At 39.0% G+C, this 10,068-nt stretch overlaps 1 pseudogene; it reads left to right on the forward strand.

Moving 5' to 3' along the window:
• Positions 1 to 8,603: 8,603 nt before the first annotated feature.
• Positions 8,604 to 8,677, forward strand: LOC125340241 (annotated as a pseudogene).
• Positions 8,678 to 10,068: the final 1,391 nt, after the last annotated feature.

Below are 10,068 nucleotides of genomic sequence, written 5' to 3' on the forward strand. Positions count from 1 at the left end.
GAAAGAAAAGGATGAAGATTAGCCAACTAGATTATGCTTCACAGAAGAAATATCATTTGAGATGAATACTAAAGGAAGACTAGCTGATGGAAAGAGAAAATCAGAGAAGGGCAATCTTTTTGTTGGTGTAAATTGATGAGATGAAAGGAGCATGAGCGAGATTAGAGAGATTCTTTGCCTGACAAAAAAAAACTGCATCTCTATCCTGACTAAAGGAGATAAGTCACAAGGATGACAGGGCCACCAAACATATCTTAGAAGCAGCATAAAAGTAAGGAGAAGGCTGAAAGCAAAGAACTCCAAATCATGCAAGACAAGGCTGTGGTGGCCTGGTGATATATGGAAATACAGTGACCCAGTTCACCATCAGCAATCCTTAGATCTTTACCGAATGCATCTTGAATTCATGCACATACGTAGAGAATACTATGGGCTCTAATTTATTTTAGAAAGTGGTTGATATGATATTTGCTCAATAAAAAGCCTAACAGGCAGGGCATCCGTGGATCACGCCTGTAATCCTAGCTCCTCAGGAGACTGAGATCTGAGGATGGCAATTTGAAGCCAGCCAGGGCAGGAAAGCCCATGAGACTTATATTTCCAATAAACTCAATAAACTACTCTGAAAAAGCTGGAAGTGGCTCAAGTGGTAGAGCACTAGCCTTAAGCACAAAGAGGTTCAGGGACAGAACCCAGGTGCTAAGTTCAAGCCCCAGGACCAGGGAAAAGACACACACACACACACACACACACACACACACACACACACACACACACACCAAGAACATGACAGAAATTATTTCAAGGTGCCATCATACTAGTAATGACAAAACTCTTAGAAGGAGGCTTACAGGTCATGTTTTTCTTACTGAGGATATTTTCCAAGTATCCTACAGAACAAAACTAAAACTAAAGCTTCTAGCAGTTTCTTTAAGTCCAATAGCTAAAGCTAGCATTAATTCTCTTAAGGGTCTGACATAGACCTTCTTGGCAATGTGATGATCCTCAAAGCCTTCCTCTGCTCCCCCACCCCACCTATATTCTGGCTTCCTCAACAGCATCCTCTTATCCTGAATGCATGCACTATGGAAATCCCAACTTCACCACACCTCCAACTACAATGATCCTGCACATTCTGATAATGGCTATATTTAATTCTATTGAAAACTATTCTCAATAAGAAGAGAAAACTCAGGTGCCAGTGGCTCACACCTGTAATCCTAGCTACTCAGGAGGCTGAGATCTGAGGATGGTGGTTAGAAGCCACCCAGGGCAGGAAAACCCATGAGACTCTTACCTCTAATTAACCACCAGGAAACCAGAAGTGGGGCTGTGGTTTGGAGTGATAGAGCACTAGCCTTGAGCAAAAAGAGCTCAGGGACAGTGCCCATGCCCAGAGTTCAAGACCAATCATCAACCAAAGAAGACAGACAGACAGAGAAGAGGAGGAGGAGGAGGAGGAGGAGGAAAAGGAGGAGGAGGAGGAAGAGGAGGAGGAGGAGGAGGAGGAGGAGGAGGAGGAGGAGGAGGAAGAGGAGGAGGAGGAGGAGGAGGAGGAGGAGGAGGAGGAGGAGGAGGAGGAGACGACAAGTGCCAGGGACTAGTAGCTCATACCTATAAACCTAGCAACTCAGAAGGCTGAGACCTGAGAGATCACAGCTCCAAATTAGACTGTGCAGAAAAGTCTCTGAGATTCCAATTCCAATTAACCAATAGCTCAAGTGGGAATGAGTATATCAGATGTGAGCAAAAATGCTGAGCAATAATACAAGTCACTTAGTTCAAGCCCCAGGAAAGAAAGGGAAGGACAGAGGGAGGGAGGAGAAAGAGAGAAAGAGGAAGAGAGGGAAGGAGAGAGAGAAAGAGGCTCTAAAGTATTACATAGTTCAACTGTACTTTTTGTCTGTCACTCCTTAGCAATATGACTTGGATAAATTAATTAATCACATTTAAGCCTCAATTTCTTTATAAGTAAAGGAGAGGAATGTGGCTTGAGTCGTAGTAGAGTGCTTGCCTAACAAGCACAAGGCCTTGAGTTCAAATTCCAGTACTGCCAAAATAATTCTTCATCACCCAAATGATAGTTCTATTGAAAGGGGGGAATGAAGAGTTAGGGTGAACCCCATTTTCAGGCAGCCCCCATTTTGTTGTCTGTTTAAACTATGAGCAAACCCAGGGCAAGCTTATTAGGGCCCAGCCAGTCAAGAACTCTAACCGCCTGGGAATGCTTAACTCTAACCTCCCCTAGAATGCCTCGAGCCCTGAGCCAATCAGATTTGTACCCGTGTCCTAATCTTGCTTGAACACCTGATTGCTGTAACTTTAGTTTTTGCCTTTATAAACTCTGTGAAATCTCAGCTCGGGGCTGGCTCCTAACCTCCGCTGTGTCGGTGGGTAGGACAAGGCCCGGGACGCAGCCCCACTTGAATAAAGTCTTGCCTTGCTTTTGCATTTCGGAATGTCTGAGTCTCGGTGGCCTTCTTGGTGGTCATTTCGCGACTTGGCATAACACTATGTTTTACATTAATGAGCAGAAATAATATATTAGTGTTTAGTATACAATAATGATGATAGGGTTTTACTGTTTATACATCTCTTGGGTAAAATAGTCAAGCTTTGTGTAATAGCAGAAGTCTAGATCACAGACTTCTCTGATACATGCATATGTTGTATATGTATAACAGTTTTCATCTAGTTTCTTGCCAAAAAGTAGACAGGACTTTCAGAGTTCTTGATTTTTTTTAATTCGGTTCCTTAATGCTGGAACTGAAACATAAACAGTATCTTTGTGCAGTTGATACTCAACATTCCACAGTAGCAGGTTCTTATGCCTTAGTGTCACTAAGCTACCTTTACAGCTTATAATGGCATCTCACAACCCTACCCATGAGCTTAAATCCAGTGTAACTTGCCAGGAACTACTTTACAAATATTTTAAAATTTGTCTCTGAAATTAATGATGCTAGGAGCACAGCTCAATGGTAGTGGACCTGACTAGCTCTGAGATCAACCCCTAGCACTGTGAAACAGTGATATTGTGACAATGATAATAATTGTAATAATTAATTATAATTTCAGTAGTAGTAGTAATAGAGGAAAATAAACATAGTAATTGACTGAGAAAAGAGCTTATTTTGAATTCAAATACTTATTTTGAGAAATGGGTAATACTTAAAACCTAGTAGATCACCAACCTTCAGAAAGATCTTGTTATATGTCATGCAAACACATGACATAAGAAACATAAGACACAAATTATATTTCTACTGCTTACTGAAATAATTGTAATCTGAAATGTATGTCTATATCTACATATAAAAAGTAGGAAAAAATACATGACACAGTCTAGAAATACTGCAATGTTTTGTTCAGGACTAGAATTTGAACTCAGGGCCTCATACTATTTCAACTTATGCTGTGCCACTTGAGCCTTATGTACAGTCTAGTTTTTCTGTTGGCTATTTTGGATATGGAATCTATTGGATTTTGCTGCCTGGGCTGCTCCAAAATACCATCCTTTAGAGCTTGTAGAAGATTACAGGTGTGAGAATACCAGCCTGATTTGACTGCTATTGTTATACAGAAACTTTTGGTATTCGCAACTTTTTATCTAAAACAGCTAGTTGTACTAGTCAAATTTGTTAGAAAATATATCACCACCTCACTTCTTTTCAAAGTTAAGGGTAATTTATCTTGGCATTAGTTAACTAATAATTGTCATTTAATAAACTTTAATGAGCTACAAAACATGTTCAATATGCATATATATGTATACACACATACACACACACACACACACAGGCTCCCTAAAGAACAGTGTATGAAAATAAAACTCCATTGTGTAATCCTTTTGTACAATTTAACAAATGACAGTTTAAAAAAATGAATATCAGGGGCTGGAATATGGCCTAGTGGCAAGAGTGCTTGCCTCATATACATGAAGCCCTGGGTTCAATGCCTCAGCACCACATATACAGAAAAGGCTAGAAGTGGCGCTGTGGCTCAAATGGCAGAGTGCTAGCCTTGAGCAAAAAGAAGCCAGGGACAGTGCTCAGGCCCTGAGTTCAAGGTCCAGGAGTAGAGTGGCAAGAGAGAGAGAGAGAGAGAGAGAGAGAGAGAGAGAGAGAGAGAGAATCTATCTATTAAAAAATGAATATCAGGAAGCTGAAACATATCTTGAACAAGAGAGAGCAAGATGTAATGGAAGGTGGGTAGATAAGAAGAGTAAGCAAATACAGTCATAATACTCAACACACACATATGAAAATAGAAGTAGGAAACTTAACTGTTGGGAGAAGGGTTGGGTGGGAATGGGAAAGAATAGATCAAGATGCATTGTACAGATGAATGGACATGTAAATTGAAACCCCCCCTATACAACTATTTGACAATAATTTAAAACAAACAAAAAATGTTCTATACTATAGTAAGTACAATACTAGCAACAAAACTAATTAATATATGAGTCAGTTCAGTAGTTTATGCCTGCACGTGGAGATCAAGAAGATTTCAGTTCAAGGCCAGCCTGAGCAAAAAGTTAGCAAGACTTCATCTCAGTCAGTAAAATGGGAGTGGCTACATGTTACACACACACACACACACACACTTCAATGCATAGTGAAGATCAAACATAGTGGTTTTAAAAAATTATTTAAGAAACATGTTTCGCCTTCATGCTTACTATAATTGTACCTTGAATTCAGAGAGCTTTTGTTTCTTCTGTTTTGAAAAATGAATTTGCTGCTTGATAAATAAAGCAACATAAAGGGCTCTTTTTTGAAAATACTATTATATATAACAATTTTTATTTGAAGAAATTTTTCATTGACATTTAATTTAAACAAAAGGTTTTATAATATTGATAAAGCTAATATAAAAATTGATTCGAAGTTAGCATGTGCCATCATGCTGTTTTTATACAAGATATATATTACAAATACCATACCTTTGGCAGCTTCCAAAAGTACAGTTCTAAAATCAAAATTTTAAATAGAGAAAATTAAACATATTTTCTGTAATAGTAAGGTTAAAAAATCAGATTAATTCATTATGCTAAGAAAATATAATTTATAGTTTTCATACAAGACAAAATCAATTGTCATCTTCCTGGAAGCAAAGACTGTTTTACGCACATCACAGGCCTTAAGCAAGATAAACATTCAGCAAATGTGTTGACTATCTCTACTCCAAGAGCCCTAAGACAAAAGTAACATCATTTTCCAAAAGATAAAATAGGGGCTGGGAATATGGCCTATTGGCAAGAGTGCCCTGGGTTGGATTCCCCAACACCACATATATAGAAAAGGCTAGAAGTGGCGCTGTGGCTCAAGTGGCAGAGTGCTAGCCTTGAGCAGAAAGAAGCCAGGGACAGTGCTCAGGCCCTGAGTTCAAGCACCAGGACTAGCAAAAAAAAATAATAATAAAGAAAAAAATAAAATAAAGAAAACTTTCTAGAGAGCTGAAAATGTGAAAGGAGTCATGGAGGAAATTTTACAACAGTCAAATCTAAATTGCAAATAATGTCTACCTTTTTCACTCACAGACAAAGCCTTACATCACAGCTACAAGCTGGATACTCGATATGCCAATGGAAACCTGAGCAGAAGTAATTTCCATTGGGACTCCCAGGATTATGTACATACAGGGGAAAGCTATATTATTGAGTTTCCTCTACCTGTTAGAGCAACATGGGGAAATTTATCCAGTGTGGAAAATTCCTGAAAATGTATACATCACAAATTGGAATTCAGAAAAACAACTACCTTTGAAAATATTCTCATACACATACCTACCTGCCCTGGAAAAAAAAATTCTCAGAGGGATACAAGAAATGTATCCAATGCCTAACGTATGAAACTGTAACCTCTCTGTACATCAGTTTGATAATAAAAATTTGAAGAAAAAAAAACCAAAACAAAATTCTCAGAGGGAAATGAAAGAAAACATATTTAATAAATGTGATCAAAACACCAGCTAGTGGGGCTGGGGATATGGCCTAGTGGCAAGAGTGTCTGCCTCATATACATGAGGCCCTGGGTTCGATTCCCCAGCACCACATATACAGAAAATGTCCAGAAGTGGCGCTGTGGCTCAAGTGGCAGAGTGCTAGCCTTGAGCAAAAAGAAGCCAGGGACAGTGCTCAGGCCCTGAGTCCAAGCCCCAGGACTGGCCAAAAAAAAAACAAAAAACACCAGCTAGTAAAGGAGTACTGAATGCCAGTATCTACATTAGATTTTTTTTTCTCCTCAGTCTAATACTGTATTCATAAGATAACCAAATGAAAAATATTCAAAGATAACCAGATGAAAAATATTCAAAGATCAATATACTTACTAATTTGCTTATTGAAACTCAATTATCACTAGGTGCTGGTGACTCAGAGACTCCTGAAACTACTCAGCCTCATAGGAGGCTAAGATCTGAGGACTGAGGTTCAAGACCACCATGGGCATGAAAGTTTCTGAGACACTGATCTCCAATTAGCCACAAAAAAAAAACAGAAGTGGAGCTGTGTTTCAAGTAGTAGAGCACTATCTACAAGCAAAATAGATCAAGGACAGTGCTCAGGCCCTGAGTTTGAGCCCCAGGACTGGCACAAAAAAAGAAGAAAGAAAAAAAGGGGGAGGGGAGGGGAGGGGGAGGGAGGGGAGGGGAGGGGAGGGGAGGGGAGGGGAGGGGAGGGGAGGGGAGGGGAGAGGAGAGGAGAGGAGAGGAGAGGAGAGGAGAGGAGAGGAGAGGAGAGGAGAGGAGAGGAGAGGAGAGGAGAGGAGAGGAGAGGAGAGGAGAGGAGAGGAGAGGAGAGGCTATTTCCAAAATAGTTAAATCACTGACAAAGCTGCTATTTGTAGTGTTATCCCAAAAGGATGTGATTACTAGTATAAGTTTCCAAGTATTTATAGGACACGAATATTTTATTAACCAATGTTTGATCCTGAAGCAACAGACTTAGAAAAAAGATGACTTAAAACATGATTCTCTAAGTCTAGCCTCCAGTTACACTGCTATTTTCCATAGGAGAGGTACCATGTGAATATCCTGACTCAAGCTTAGTCATCTCAACTAAGAATGAATTAAAAGTGTTGAGTGAGAACCTGAAAGAGGAAGAGCCTGCACATATTTAAGTTGCTGCTTTTAGGATGGAGTTTTTCTCTAAAGAGAATTTAAAAGCATATTTCTTTTTTTTTTTCTTTTTTTTTTTTTTTTTTTTTTTTTGGCCAGTCCTGGGGCTTGGACTCAGGGCCTGAGCTCTGTCCCTGGCTTCCTTTTGCTCAAGGCTAGCACTCTACCACTTGAGCCACAGCGCCACTTCTGACCGTTTTCTGTATGTGTGGTGCTGGGGAATTGAACCCAGGGCCTCATGTATATGAGGCAAGCACTCTTGCCACTAGGCCATATCCCAGCCCCTAAAAGCATATTTCTACATTCATTCAATTTGTGCCACTTTCACTTTAGAATTCTAGTATGTGGCCACTATACAGAAACAAGAAATAAATCCATTTTCAAATGGAAAGTCATTTTTGATGTGACAACAGTTTAAATGAATGTGTGTGTGTGTATGTGTGTGTGTGTTTTCCTTCTCTTCCTTCTCTGCCTCCCTTCTTTTGCTCTCCCTCTTGCCTTCTCCTTCAGAGCAACCTCAAAGCAAGGCAATATGAAATTTGGAAAGAGTGCCTAAACAGAAGCTTGGAGAAATTAGTTTTATTCTCTGTCCTCTGACTTAGTAGATAGTATTGGTGAAGTTTCCTAGCCTCCCCAGTTCTCTATCTTTAGTTTGTTTTTACTTTGCAGAAAACAATAGGCAATGAATTTTAAAAATCCTAGAAAGAAATACATCTGAGAGAAACTTCACAGCCAAGGAAGGGAAAGCAGAGAAAAGTGCTCCGTCTCAGGGGACAAGACTAGAAAGATTCGAGGAACACTCTGCTCCAACAGCCTGAAAATCTCACTGGACAAGTCAATTAGCTCCAATTTTAGAGCCGCGAAAAGGCAAAAAGGATGACGACTATCACGCACAGAATGGTGGTTATTTCTTCAGAACCCATAAGGAAATATATTCTGGGAGGATATCCATTACACTGGCAATGTTGTATTTCTCAAACTAAGTGTGGGATATGTGTTTATTTTTCTCCCTTACATAACTACTTTTACATCTCTCTAATCATTTCTATGTGACCACAAAGATACTTTTTTAACAAAATCTTAAAAAGTCAAAACATTTCTCTAGAGCTTTAAAGACCAGTGGAAATCATTGTGTGTTGTTTCAAAAATGCTCCTGCTGAGCTTGAAATGGTAACCTACTGGGGCTGGAGACCAGCTCTGTGGTAAAGCATGTGCTTAACATGTGCAAGAGCACCACATTAAAAGTAGAGGCAAACATCTCTATCTATGTCCCCTAATAAAAAAGGGACATATTACTTTAACTATTTCCAGTCTTCCAACTTAGTAAAATATAAAAAGTACCCAAAGGGCACGCAACACAAAATGAACTGTATGGTTAGTAACTCAATAAGCCATTTAAGAATATGAAGGGAAGCCCCAAAGTTTATAATCAAAACATATTCCTAAGACATATATATTCAAGACTCACATGCTCACTCAGGTAATCAATGATACAGAGAAGATTAGCACGGCCCTGCACAAGAATGAAGTGCCAATTCATGATATGTTTCATATTGGGAGAAAGACAGAGAAAAAGAGAAAGACAGATGGAAGGAAGGAAGGAAGGAAGGAAGGAAGGAAGGAAGGAAGGAAGGAAGGAAGGAAGGAAGGAAGGAAGGAGCTGGGAATATGGCCTAGTGGCAAGAGTGCTTGCCTCATATATGTGAAGCCCTAGGTTCAATTCCTCAGCACCGCATATATAGAAAAGGCCAGAAGTGGTTCTGTGGCTCAAGCTGGCAGAGTGCTAGCCTTGAGTAAAAAGAAGCCAGGGACCAGTGCTCATGCCCTGAGTTCAAGTCCCAGGACTGGCAAAAAAAAAAAAGAAAGAAAGAAAGAAGGAAAGACAATAGAAAGTCAATAGATCATGTATGTACATGGAAAATGTTTATCCACTCATGGAATTTTTCATCTCTAAGGGACACTAATGAAATCATGTTTTTTCCAAAAAAAAAAAAAAAAGAAAGGAAGGAAGGAAGGAAGGAAGGAAGGAAGGAAGGAAGGAAGGAAGGAAGGAAGGAAAGAAGGAAGCAGGCACATGTGAAAGCCAAGTGTTTAATCATCAGGTTGTTCATTTGTTTTTACTAAGAAAAATAGGAACTGCAATCATTTATCTAAAGTAAACAAAAGCCTCTCTAAGCTTCTACATGAAACTACCTGTAAAAATCTGTCATATTTCTAAAATTTTTCCAAAAAGGAAGTGTAGGTCATTCAGCAAAATATATTTAGGGTATTCTACACCATAATAGCTATTTAATTGTTATCATTATGATGCAGATAAGAATGGAAACAGATGTTCCTTTTTCTTTCAGCAAAGCACAGGGAAAGCATCAACTTGCTGATATTGCATGGACTACAACCACAGCACAATAGGAAAGGGGGAGACATTAGCACATGACAATATTAGTTTTTACTACACAACTAATTGCATAAAAAGTACAACTTGAGATCATTAAATCAATATAATTTTCAGCACTACAGAAGGGAAACAAATAGATTTGTATAACCAGCCTACTTCACATCTGCAGTTGGGTAAGTGCATCTGAGCAGCCAAGTACATGCAGAATGCTCCATTGCTTGCGGAACACAAGGAAAGGAATGGGGTTCTGCTTTCTTTGCTCATGTAACAAACTAGTATGCTGCTTCTATGGAGAATTCAGTTTTTGAACTATTGGTTTAAATCAGTAGGACCTTTTCAGAAAACAAGTTGGCAATCAATATAATGAGTCTTTGAAAAACAGTCTTCACTTCAGTTCAAGTAATTTCTTTCCTAATAACACATTGTAAGATGATAACCATCGAAATGATGGAAGATTTATTAAAAATGCTTATTCATCACTTCATATGAATAAAAATTAGAAAGATAGTTTCTCCAAAAGTAGAATGATTAAAGTATATTGTTAAAACACCATA

This window comes from Perognathus longimembris, chromosome 22 (assembly GCF_023159225.1).
Source record: "Perognathus longimembris pacificus isolate PPM17 chromosome 22, ASM2315922v1, whole genome shotgun sequence".
Lineage (NCBI taxonomy): Eukaryota > Metazoa > Chordata > Mammalia > Rodentia > Heteromyidae > Perognathus > Perognathus longimembris.